We start from the raw sequence: 12,796 nt of genomic DNA on the forward strand, positions 1-12,796 counted from the left end.
TGTACCTCGTGTAAGCCTGTACTGCAGGGTCAGGACTTTACAGTGGCGACGAGGCTGGGATCACAGAATCCACAGAATGGCTACCAATAGCTCAGATGAGAACTACAATGCTGGAGACAATTGGGAGGACTTTATAGAAAGGCTCCAGCAAAGCTTTGTAAGCAAAGACTGGTTGGGCGACGATAAGGCAGACAAGAGAAGAGCCCATCACTTGACCAGCTGTGGCTCGAAAACATACGCCTTAATGAAGGACCCGCTGGCACCCGAGAAACCAGCAAGCAAGTCGTTTGAGGAGTTGAGCACACTGGTGAGAGACCACCTGAAACCAGCGAGCAGCCTACACATGGCCAGACACAGGTTCTACAACTACAGACGCTGTGTGGGCCAGAGCATACCCAACTTTGTGGCGGAACTTCGGAGGCTGGCTAGTTTATGTGAGTTCTCCGATGAACTAAGGAGAGAAGTACTGAGAGACTTTTTTATTGAAGGAATAGGCCCAGAACATAAGGCATAGAACATAAGAACATAAGAATTAGGAAAGGAGTAGGCCATCTAGCCCCTCGAGCCTGCTCCGCCATTCAAAAAGATCATGGCTGATCTGGCCGTGGACTCAGCTCCACTTACCCGCCCGCTCCCCATAACCCTTAATTCCCTTATTGGTTAAAAATCTATCTATCTGTGACTTGAATACATTCAATGAGCTAGCCTCAACTGCTTCCCTGGGCAGAGAATTCCACAGATTCACACCCTCTGGGAGAAGAAATTCCTTCTCAACTTGGTTTTAAATTGGCTCCCCAGTATTTTGAGGCTGTGCCCCCTAGTTCTAGTCTCCCCGACCAGTGGAAACAACCTCTCTGCCTCTATCTTGTCTATCACTTTCATTATTTTAAATGTTTCTATAAGATCACCCTTCATCCTTCTGAACTCCAACGAGTAAAGACCCAGTCTACTCAATCTAACATCATAAGGTAACCCCTTCATCTCCGGAATCAGCCTATTGAATCGTCTCTGTACCCCTTTCAAAGCTAGTATATCCTTCCTTAAGTAAGGTGACCAAAACTGCACGCAGTACTCCAGATGCGGCCTCACCAATACACTGTACAGTTGCAGCAGGACCTCCCTGCTTTTGTACTCCATCCCTCTCGCAATGAAGGCCAACATTCCATTCGCCTTCCTGATTACCTGCTGCACCTGCAAACTAACTTTTTGGGATTCATGCACAAGGACCCCCAGGTCCCTCTGCACTGCAGCAAGTTGTAATTTCTCCCCATTCAAATAATATTCCCGTTTACTGTTTTTTTTTCCAAGGTGGATGACCTCACATTTTCCGACATTGTATTCCATCAGCCAAACCTTAGCCCATTCGCTTAACCTATCTAAATCTCTTTGCCGCCTCTCTGTGTCCTCTACACAACCCGCTTTCCCACTAATCTTTGTGTCATCTGCAAATTTTGTTACACTACACTCAGTCTCCTCTTCCAGGTCATCTATGTATATTGTAAACATTTGTGGTCCCAGCACCGATCCCTGCGGCACACCACTAACCACCGATTTCCAACCTGAAAAGGACCCATTTATCCCGACTCTCTGCTTTCTGTTAGCCAGCCAATTCTCGATCCATGCTAATACATTTCCTCTGACTCCGCGTACCTTTATCTTCTGCAGTAACCTTTTGTGTGGCACCTTATCGAATGCCTTTTGGAAATCTAAATACACCACATCCATCGGTACACCTCTATCCACCATGCTCATTATATCCTCAAAGAATTCCAGTAAATGAGTTAACCATGATTTCCCCTTCATGAATCCATGTTGCGTCTGCTTGATTGCACTATTCCTATCTAGATGTCCCGCTATTTCTTCCTTAATGTTAGCTTCAAGCATTTTTCCCACTACAGATGTTAAACTAACCGGCCTATAGTTACCTGCCTTTTATAGTCTGCCCCCTTTTTTAAACAGAGGCGTTACATTAGCTGCTTTCTAATCCACTGGTACCTCCCCAGAGTCCAGTGAATTTTGGTAGATTATAACAAATGCATCTGCTATAACTTCCGCCATCTCTTTTAATACCCTGGGATGCATTTCATCAGGACCAGGGGACTTGTCTACCTTGAGTCCCATTAGCCTGTCCAGCACTACCTCCCTAGTGATAGTGATTGTCTCAAGGTTCTCCCTTCCCACATTCCCGTGACCAGCAATTTTTGGCATGGTTTTTGTGTCTTCCACTGTGAAGACCGAAGCAAAATAATTGTTTAAGGTCTCAGCCATTTCCACATTTCCCATTACTAAAACCCCCTTCTCATCTTCTAAAGGACCAACATTTACTTTAGTCACTCTTTTCTGTTTTATATATCGGTAAAAGCTATTACGATCTGTTTTTATGTTTTGCGCAAGTTTGCTTTCGTAATCTATCTTTCCTTTCTTTATTGCTTTCTTAGTCATTCTTTGCTGTCATTTAAAATTTTCCCAATCTTCTAGTTTCCCACTAACCTTGGCCACCTTATACGCATTGGTTTTTAATTTGATAATCTCCTTTATTTCCTTGGTTATCCACGGCTGGTTATCCATTCTCTTACCGCCCTTCTTTTTCACTGGAATATATTTTTGTTGAGCACTATGAAAGTGCTCCTTAAAAGTCCTCCACTGTTCCTCAATTGTGCCACCGTTTAGTCTGTGTTCCCAGCCTACTTTAGCTAACTCTGCCCTCATCCCACTGTAGTCTCCTTTGTTTAAGCATAGTATGCTCATTTGAGACACTACTTCCTCACCCTCAATCTGTATTACAAATTCAATCATACTGTGATCACTCATTCCGAGAGGATCTTTTACTAGGAGATCGATTATTATTCCTGTCTCATTACACAGGACCAGATCTAAGATCGCTTGCTCCCTTGTAGGTTCTGTAACATACTGTTCTAAGAAACAATCCCGTATGTATTCTATGAATTCCTCCTCCAGACTACCCCGTGCGATTTGATTTGACCAATCGATATGTAGGTTAAAATCCCCCATGATTACTGCCATTCCTTTTTCACATGCCTCCATTATTCCCTTGATTATTGCCCGCCCCACCGTGAAGTTATTATTTGGGGGCCTATAAACTACACCCACCAGTGACTTTTTCCCCTTACTATCTCTAATCCCCACCCACAATAATTCATTAGAGCCAATATCACCTCTCACAACTGCCCTGATATCATCCTTTATTAACAGAGCTACCCCACCTCCTTTCCCTTCTTGTCTATCCTTCCGAATTGTCAGATACCCCTGTATGTTTAATTCCCAGTCTTGGCCACCCTGCAACCACGTTTCTGTAATGGCCAACAAACCATACCCATTTGTAATGATTTGTGCCGTCAACTCATTTACTTTATTTCGAATGCTGCGTGTGTTTCGGTAAAGTGTTTTAATACTAGCTTTTAAACCATGATTTTTAGTTTTGACCCCTCCTGCAGCCCCTTTATATTCATACATATTGTCCCTTCCTATCACCTTGAGGTTTACACTTACCCCAGTGCTACTCTGCTCTGTTGCCTCCTGCCTTTTGCATTCTTTCTTGGGGTCCTGTTCATCTGCGATCTCACCCACTCTAACTAGCTCAGAGCCCTCTCCTGCGTTCCGAATACTCTTCGCATTGAGGCACCGAGCTTTCAGGCTTGCCTTTTTATTGCATTTTGACCCTTTAGAATTTTGCTGTACATTGGCCCTTTTTGTTTTTTGCCTTGGGTTTCTCTGCCCTCCACTTTTACACATCTCTTTTCTGTCTTTTGTTTCTATCTCCATTTTGTTTCCCTCTGTCTCCCTGCATTGGTTCCCATCCCCCTGCCATATTAGTTTAACTCCTCCCCAACAGCACTAGCAAACACTGCCCCTAGGACATTGGTTCCGGTCCTGCCCAGGTGCAGACCGTCCAGTTTGTACTGGTCCCACCTCCCCCAGAACCGGTTCCAATGCCCCAGGAATTTGAATTCCTCCCTGCTGCACCACTGGTCAAGCCACGTATTCATCTGCGCTATCCAGTGATTCCTACTCTGACTAGCATGTGGCACTGGTAGCAATCCCGAGATTACTACTTTTGAGGTCCTACTTTTTAATTTAGCTCCTAGCTCCTTAAATTCATCTCGTAGGACCTCATCCCTTTTTTTACCTATGTCGTTGGTACCAATGTGCACCACGACAACTGGCTGTTCTCCCTCCCTTTTCAGAATGTCCTGCACCCGCTCAGAGACATCCTTAACCCTTGCACCAGGGAGGCAACATAACATCCTGGAGTCTCGGTTGCGGCCGCAGAAATGCCTATCTATTCCCTTTACAATTGAATCCCCTATCACTATCGCTCTCCCATCTTTTTCCTGCCCTCCTGTGCAACAGAGCCAGCCACGGTGCCATGAACTTGGCTGCTGCTGCCCTCCCGTGATGAGTCATCCCCCTCAACAGTACTCAAAGCAGTGTATCTGTTTTGCAGGGGGATGACCGCAGGGTACCCCTGCACTACCTTCCTTGCACTGCTCTTCCTGCTGGTCTTCCATTCCCTAGCTGGCTGTGGACCCTTCACCTGCGGTAAGACCAACTCGCTACACGTGCTACTCACGTCATTCTCAGCATCGTGGATGCTCCAGAGTAAATCCACCCTCAGCTCCAATTCCGCAACGCGGACCATCAGGAGCTGGCGGCAGATACACTTCCCGCACACGTAGTCGTCAGGGACACCGGAAGTGTCCCTGAGTTCCCACATGGTACAGGAGGAGCATATCACGTGACCGAGCTCTCCTGCCATGACTTAACCCTTCGATACACTTAATTTGGCGACAACAATGTTAACAAGTTACTTACTGATATAAAAAAGAAGAAGAAAAGCTACTCACCAATCACCAGCCAATCACATACCCCTTTGGCTGTGACGTCACCTTTTGATTCCTTTCTACTTCTTTTTTGCTTTTTCTCCCAGCTGGAGCTGCACAAGCTGGGCCTTTATAGACCTCTCCACGCACCTCGAGCTCCCACCTCCGATCTGCCGCCGCCTCTCGCAGCCACTGGGCCTTTATAGGCCTCTGCACGAACCTCGCGCTCCCGCCTCCGAAAGCTTATAGAGACCAAGAACTTGACCCTAGAGGCAGTACCACTGGTCGCACAGACATTCTTGGCAGGAGAAGAAGAAACGAGGTTGATCTATACTGCGGGTACAACAACAAATGAAACATTGGAACAAGAGGTTCACAGCGTGAAACGAGCCGCTACCCCCACACACAGACAAAGGCAGGAGAGCAGGCCTTTAACAGTAGGCAGTGGCGCCAGAAGCCATCAAGGGCCACATGAACAGCCGTTCACACCTCATCAACCCACAATGCGAACAATCAACTACAGACTGAGAGAAGCTCAAGAGAGATCAGCCAGATGCAGCTCATCCTTCGGAAACAATAGAAGCGGTCTGTGCTGGAGATGTGGGGGAAGGCACTCAACAAGGGGGTGTCGATTTCAGCATGCTGTTTGCAGAAACTGCAACTATACAGGGCATCTGGCTCGCATGTGCAGAAAAACAGCAGCTCGGCTGGTATATGAATCGGAAGGGTCGGAAAGCGGACCAGAAGACGGTGGAGACAGTGCCCGGGACGCCAGGGTACAGCGGGTCAACACGATCAATGTCCACTGTTCTTACAACAAGACGCCTCCAATAATGATGAGGGTCCTACTCAACGGGATACCCATCAACATGGAACTGGATACGGGAGCTAGTCAATCTCTCATGAGCGTCCAACAATTTGAACAGCTGTGGCCGCACAAAAGCAACAGACCAAAACTCACATGGATCGACACCAAACTAAGGACCTATACCAAAGAAATCGTCCCAGTCCTTGGCAGCACCATGCTCTCAGTCACACACAAAGGGACGGTGAACCGACTTCCCCTGTGGATTGTCCCCGGAGATCTCCCAGCACTGTTGGGGAGAAGCTGGCTGGCAAAACTAAATTGGAAATGGGATGATGTTCACGCCATGTCGTCAGAGGAACGGACCTCCTGCTCAACAGTTCTAAGTCATTTTGAACATCTCTTTCAGCCAGGTGTGGGCACCTTCAAAGGGGCTAAAGTTAAAATCTACATCACACAGGATGCCAGACCGGTCCATCACAAGGCTAGAGCTGTGCCTTATGTGATGAGGGAAAAGATTGAGCATGAACTGGACCGGCTTCTGTGGGAAGGCATTATCTCACCCGTGGAATTTAGCGACTGGGCAAGTCCCATCGTCCCCGTCATGAAGCCTGATGGATTTGTACGAATCTGTGGGGATTACAAGTCTACCATAAACAGAGTCTCCCTACAGGACCAATACCCGCTGCCCAGAGTGGAGGACCTATTTGCCACATTGGCTGGAGGAAAACTTTTCTCGAAACTAGATCTCACATCTGCGTATATGACGCAAGAACTGACCGAAGAGTCTAAGCTACTCACCACCATCAACACACATCGAGGCCTTTTTATGTACAATCGATGCCCGTTCAGCATCAGGTCGGCAGCTGCTATATTCCAGCGCAAGATGGAGAGTCTGCACAAGTCCATCCCGGGGACGGTTGTGTTTCAATATGACATACTCATCACGGGCAGGGATACCGACTCCCATCTCCGCAATTTGGAAGAAGTACTAAGTCGATTGGATCAGGTAGGCCTAAGTGTTAAGAAATCCAAGTGCCTGTTCCTCGTGCCTGAGGTTGAATTTTTGGGCAGAAGGATTGCCGCTGATGGAATCCACCCAACAGAATCCAAAACCGAAGCAATTCGTCTGGCACCCAGGCCCCGGAATGTTTCGGAACTGCGCGCCTTTCTCAGGCTACTCAATTACTTTGGGAACTTTATGCAGAACTTGAGCACGCTGCTGGAGTTTCTCCACGTGCTACTCAGAAAGGGGTGCGATTGGATTTGGGGGGACAACCAAGAACGCGCCTTCAATAAGGCACGCAACCTTTTATGTTCCAACAGAGTTTTAGCCTTTTTTGACCCAGGTAAAAAGCTAGTTCTTACATGTGATGCGTCAGCGTACGGGGTCGGTTACGTTTTACAGCATGTCAATGATGCGGGTAAATGACAACCCATTGCTTATGCCTCCAGGTCACTTTCGCGGGCGGAGCGCGGGTACGGTATGGTTGACAAGGAGGCGCTTGCATGCGTGTACGGTGTCAAAAAGATGCCCCAATACCTTTTCGGGACCAAGTTCGCGTTAGAAACCGACCACAAACCCCTCATGTCCCTGCTATCCGAGTGCAAGGCAATAAACGCCAACGCCTCGGCGCACATTCATCGGTGGGCACTCATGCTGGCGTCGTACGACTACACAATAAGGCACAGACCAGGCACAGACAACTGTGCCGATGCGCTTAGCAGGCTACCCCTGGCGACCACGGAAGGGTCCGTCGAACAGGACTGTGAGATGGTCATGGCAATCAATGCCTTTGAATCCACAGGTTCGCCCATGACGGCTCGCCAAATCAGAGCCTGGACGACCAGCGACCCCACGTTATCCTTAGTAAAAAGATGTGTTTTAACTGGTGACTGGGCAGAGGCTCGCGATGCCTGCCCCGAGGAGATAAAACCTTTCCATAGGCGCATGCATGAACTATCACTACAGGCTTATGAAGGCCATAGCCAGATCCCACGTCTGGTGGCCTGGCATTGACGTGGACTTGGAGCTCTGCGTCCGGCGGTGCACCATTTGTGCCCAACTCAGTAATGCCCCCAGGGAGACCCCCCTAAGCCCCTGGCCCTGGCCCACCAAACTGTGGTCACGGGTGCATGTAGACTATGTGGGCCCATTCATGGGCAAAATGTTCCTCGTGGTCGTCGATGCATTTTCAAAGTGGATCGAGTGCATAATTTTAAACTCGAGCACCACCTCCACCACTGTGGAGAGCCTTAGAACCATGTTTGCAACGCACGGAATTCCTGACATATTGGTCAGTGATAATGGTCCATGCTTCACCAGCGCAGAATTTCAAGATTTTATAGTTGACCACGGCATAAATCAGGTTAAGACGGCACCGTTCAAGCTGGCCTCCGATGGCCAGGCGGAGCGAGCAGTGCAAATCGTTAAACAAGGCATGCTAAAAATCCAAGGTCCCACGCTGCAGAGCTGCCTGTCGCGACTGCTGCTGGCATACAGATCTCATCCACACTCGTTGACTGGGGTTCTCCCCGCACAACTATTGATGAAATGGACCTTAAAGACTAGGCTCTTGTTAATCCTCCCAGACATGCATGAAATTGTTGAGGCAAAGCGCCGGAAGCTAACTGAGTACCATGACCGAAATTCGAGGGGGAGGTGGAATGAGATAGGGGACAAAGTGTTTGTTCTAAACTATGGCAGAGGTCCCAAATGGCTTGCAGGGACAGTAACAGGCAAGGAAGGAAACAGGCTACTGGTTGTACAAATGGACAATGGCCAAACCTGCCAGAGGCATATAGACCAAGTAAAAAGTAGATTCACCAACAACACTGCAGAACCAGAGGCAGGCTACAATGTGGAACTCACACCACACCTGGTGGACAGACAGAGGGAACAACCTGTGGAAAGGGCAGTCTCAACAGACAGCCCAGGCGAGATACCAGCAATCACACCGAAAGAAAAACAGGCACCAAGGCAAACAACTGAACCACAACTAAGACGCTCCATGCGAGAGCGTAGACCACCTGAGACTGAATCTATAAAGACAATAAGACCTTGGAGGAGGGTGATGTCATGTATCTCACACTACTGTATATAACTGTATCTTATCATGCTATACATGACTGTGACTAGATATGACCTGTAACCACAAGCATACTTTACCACCAGGGGTGCACTTGCAGGAGACACCGCATACCTGCTTCACACAGGTATATAAAGGTAGGTCTCAGGCAAGTGTGGCACTCGAGAGGTGTGAAATAAAGGTGCAGGTCCAGAGTGACCTTGACTTCAGCATGTACCTCGTGTAAGTCTGTACTGCAGGGTCAGGACTTTACAGCTTGCATGTAGGAAATCCGAGTAGAGCGCTTGCTTTGTGAGTCTCGTGTCGGGCATGCAAACAACGGAGCTGTTTGAGTGTGGTCAGTGCTTCAATGCTGGGGATGTTGGCCTGATCGCGAACACGGACGTTGGTGCATCTGTCCTCCCAGGGGATTTGTAGGATCTTGCGGAGGCATTGCTGGTGGTATTTCTCGAGCGATTTGAGGTGTCTACTCTATATGGTCCACGTCTCTGAGCCATACAGGAAGGCGGGTATCACTACAGCCCTGTAGACCATAATACCCATTGAGGCACTAAAGTATGGCAGAGAGGCACTATTGGCACAAATGCATGACTTCAGCTCTCTCACCTGGAAGGAAGAGAGCATGCCGGGAGATCTGAGAGATGCAGTAATCATGACCATCTTTAAAAAAGGGGATAAGTCCAACTGCGGCAACTACAGAGGAATCTCCCCTGTTGTCAGCCACTGGGAAAGTCATCACTAGAATCCTCCTCAACCGTCTTCTCCCTGTGGCTGAGGAGCTCCTTCTGGAGTCACAGTGCAGATTCCGTCCACTACGAGGTACAACGGACATGATCTTTACGGCGCCACAATTGCAACAGAAATGCAGGGAACAGCACCAAACCTTGTACATGGCCGCCTTTGACCTTACAATGGCCTTTAACACTGTTAACTGTGAGGGACTATGGAGCATCCTCCTTCGTTTCAGCTGCCCCCAAAAGTTTGTCGCCATCCTCCGCCTGCTCCACGATAACATGCAAGCCGTGATACTGACAAACGGATCCACTACAGACCCAATCAATGTCCGGACCGGGGTCAAGCAGGGCTGTGTCATCGTGCCAACCATCTTCTCGATCTTCCTCGCTGCAATGCTCCACCTCACACTCAACAAGCTCCCCGCTGGAGTGGAACTAAACGATAGAACCAGTGGGAACTTGTTCAACCTTCGTTGCCTCCAGGCCAGATCCATCCTCTGTCGTCGAATTACAGTACACGGACGACACTTGCGTCTGTGCACGTTCAGAGGCTGAACTCCAAGTCATCGTCAACATCTTCACCGAGGCATACAAAAGCATGGGCCTTACACTAAACATCCAGAAGACAAAGGTCCTCCACTAAACCGACCCCGCCACACAACACTGCCCCCCAGTCATCAAGATCCACGGCGCGGCCCTGGACAACGTGGACCATTTTCCATACCTGGGGAGCCTACTATCAGCAAGGGCAGACATCAAAATGGATTCTATAATGTGCCACACTAGAGGTTATTGCACAAAATTAGAGTTTATGGGATTGGGGGTAATCTATTAGCATGGATTGAGGATTGGTTAATGGACAGAAAACAGAAAAGGAATAAACAGCTCATTTTCGGGTTGACAGGCTGTAAGTAGTGGGGTACCACAAGGATCAGTGCTTGGGCCACAGCTATTTACAATCTATATCAATTACTTAGATGAGGGGACTGAGTGTAATGTATCCAAGTTTGCTGATGATACAAAGCAAGGTAGAAAAGTTGTGAGGAGGATACAAAGACGCTGCACAGGGATATGGACAGTTTAAGTGGGTGGGAAAGAATGTGACAGATGGAATATACTGTAGAGAAATGTGAAGTTATCCACTTCGACGAAAAATAAAAAAGCAGAATATCTTTCAAATGGTTAGAGATTGAAAAATGTTGGCATTCAGAGGGACTGAGTGTCCTTGTACACAAATCACAAAAGTTAACATGCAGATATTAGGTAGATTAGGTGCCACATAATAGGCTTGCCAGCAAAATTGAGGCCCAGGGAATAAAAGGGAAAGTGGCAGCCTGGATACAAAATTGACTAAGTGACAGGAAACAGAGAGTAGTGGTGAACGGTTGTTTTTAGGACAGGAGGAAAGTGATGTTCCCGGGGGTTGGTTCTCGGACCACTGCTTTTCTTGATATATATTAATGGCCCTGAAATCCCGGTCCTCTGCTTCCCGCAGGCGCTCGCCAGAAAATGGCTAAAAAGCTCCGCACCTACCTTTTCCTGCTGAGCCCACCAGAGATCCCGGTCCTGAGGCTTCCTCTTCTTGCACAACAGATCGCATTCACATTGGGACATCTCTAGAAGTCAGATGGGCCTGGACACCCAATCACGGTAAAGTATTTTATCATTCATAGTAATAGATTATCGTAAGTCCAAAACTCCTATTACTATGAATGAGAAACACACCCAAACACTGCATAAATTTTTTTTAAGACACCTCATATAAATACATTATAGAAATTAAAGTTTTTGAAAAAAAAATTTGCCGGTTTTAAAAAAAAGTTTTAATTATGGTTTAAAATAATTATGGTTTAAAATGGGCAGGGTTTTAAACATTAAAATGTGTTTTTTTAATTTTATTTTTATATGTTTTTGTATGTTTTGAAACTCTTACACTGGTAAAAGTAGGCTATGCGCCTGCTTTTACCAGGCGCAAAAATTTGAAGGACATTTGCAGGGCAAGAGATGGGCAAATACAAATAGCCCAATCTCTGCCGTGGGAATGTTCGCCTCCTGAGATGCGTGCGATCTGTCAAGCCAGAAACTTGACAGATCAGAAAATCTGGTTTTTGGCACATACGCTTTGCACGCCGAAAACCGGCTTTTGCAATGCCTTCCCAGGTCCGTACACACTTTGTACGGACCCGGGGAGGCCGAGATTTCAAGGCCAATGACTTGGACGTGGGTTAACAGGGCACAAGTTTTAAATTTGCAGATGACACAAAACTTGGAAGTATAGTGAACAGTCAAGAGGAGAGTGATAGACTTCAGGAAGACAAGGACAAGCTGGTGAAATGGGTAATGAAGTTTATTGCAGAAAAGTGTGAAATTATGCATTTTGGTAGAAAGAATGAGGAGAGGACATATAAACTAAATGGTACAATCCTAAAGGGGTGCACGGACAGAGAGCCCTCTGTTGGGAGTATGTGTGCATAAATCGTTGAAGGTGGCAGGGCAGGTTGAGAAAGCTGTTAAAAAGGCTTATGGGATCCTGGGCTTCATAAATAGAGGTACAGAGGATGAAAGTGTGGAAATTATGATGGACGTGTATAAAACACTGGCTCGGTCCCAACTGGAGTATTGTGTCCAATTCTGGGCACCACACTTTAGGAAGGATGTGAAGGCTTAGAGAAGGTGCAGAAAAGATTTACGAGAATGATTCCAGGAATGAGGGACTTCAGTTACGTTGATAGACTGGAGAAGCTAAGGTTGTTCTCCTTGAAGCAGTGAAGATTGAGAGGAGATTTGATAGACATGTTCAAAATCATGAGGGGTCTAAACAAGGTAGACGGAGAGAAACTGTTCACATTGGCAGAAGGGTCAAGAACCAGAGGGCACAGATTTAAGGTGATTGGCAAAAGAACCAAAGGTGACATAAGAAAAAAAAAATGTCAGCAGCGAGTGGTTAAGATCTGGAATGCACTGTCGGAAAGGATGGTGGAGGCAGACTCAATTTTATCTTTCAAAAGGGAATTGGATAAGTATCTGAAGGAAAAAAATTTGCAGGGCTACGGGGAAAGGGAAGGGGAGTGGGAGCTGAGAGTCGACATGGGTTCAATGGACCGAATGGCCTTCTTCCGTGCTGTAACCATTCTATGATTCTAGATACAACAAACAATTAGAAAAGCAAATGGTATGTTAGACTTTACGAAAAAGGTTTGGATTAAAAGAGTGATGAAGTCTTACTGCAATTATGTAGGGCCTTGGTGAGAGTTCTGTCTGCAGTCTTGGTCTCCTTACCTGATGAAGGATATACTTGCCTTAGAGGGAGTGGAACGAAGATTCACC

This window comes from Pristiophorus japonicus, chromosome 18, assembly GCF_044704955.1.
Source record: "Pristiophorus japonicus isolate sPriJap1 chromosome 18, sPriJap1.hap1, whole genome shotgun sequence".
Classification (NCBI taxonomy): Eukaryota; Metazoa; Chordata; class Chondrichthyes; family Pristiophoridae; genus Pristiophorus; species Pristiophorus japonicus.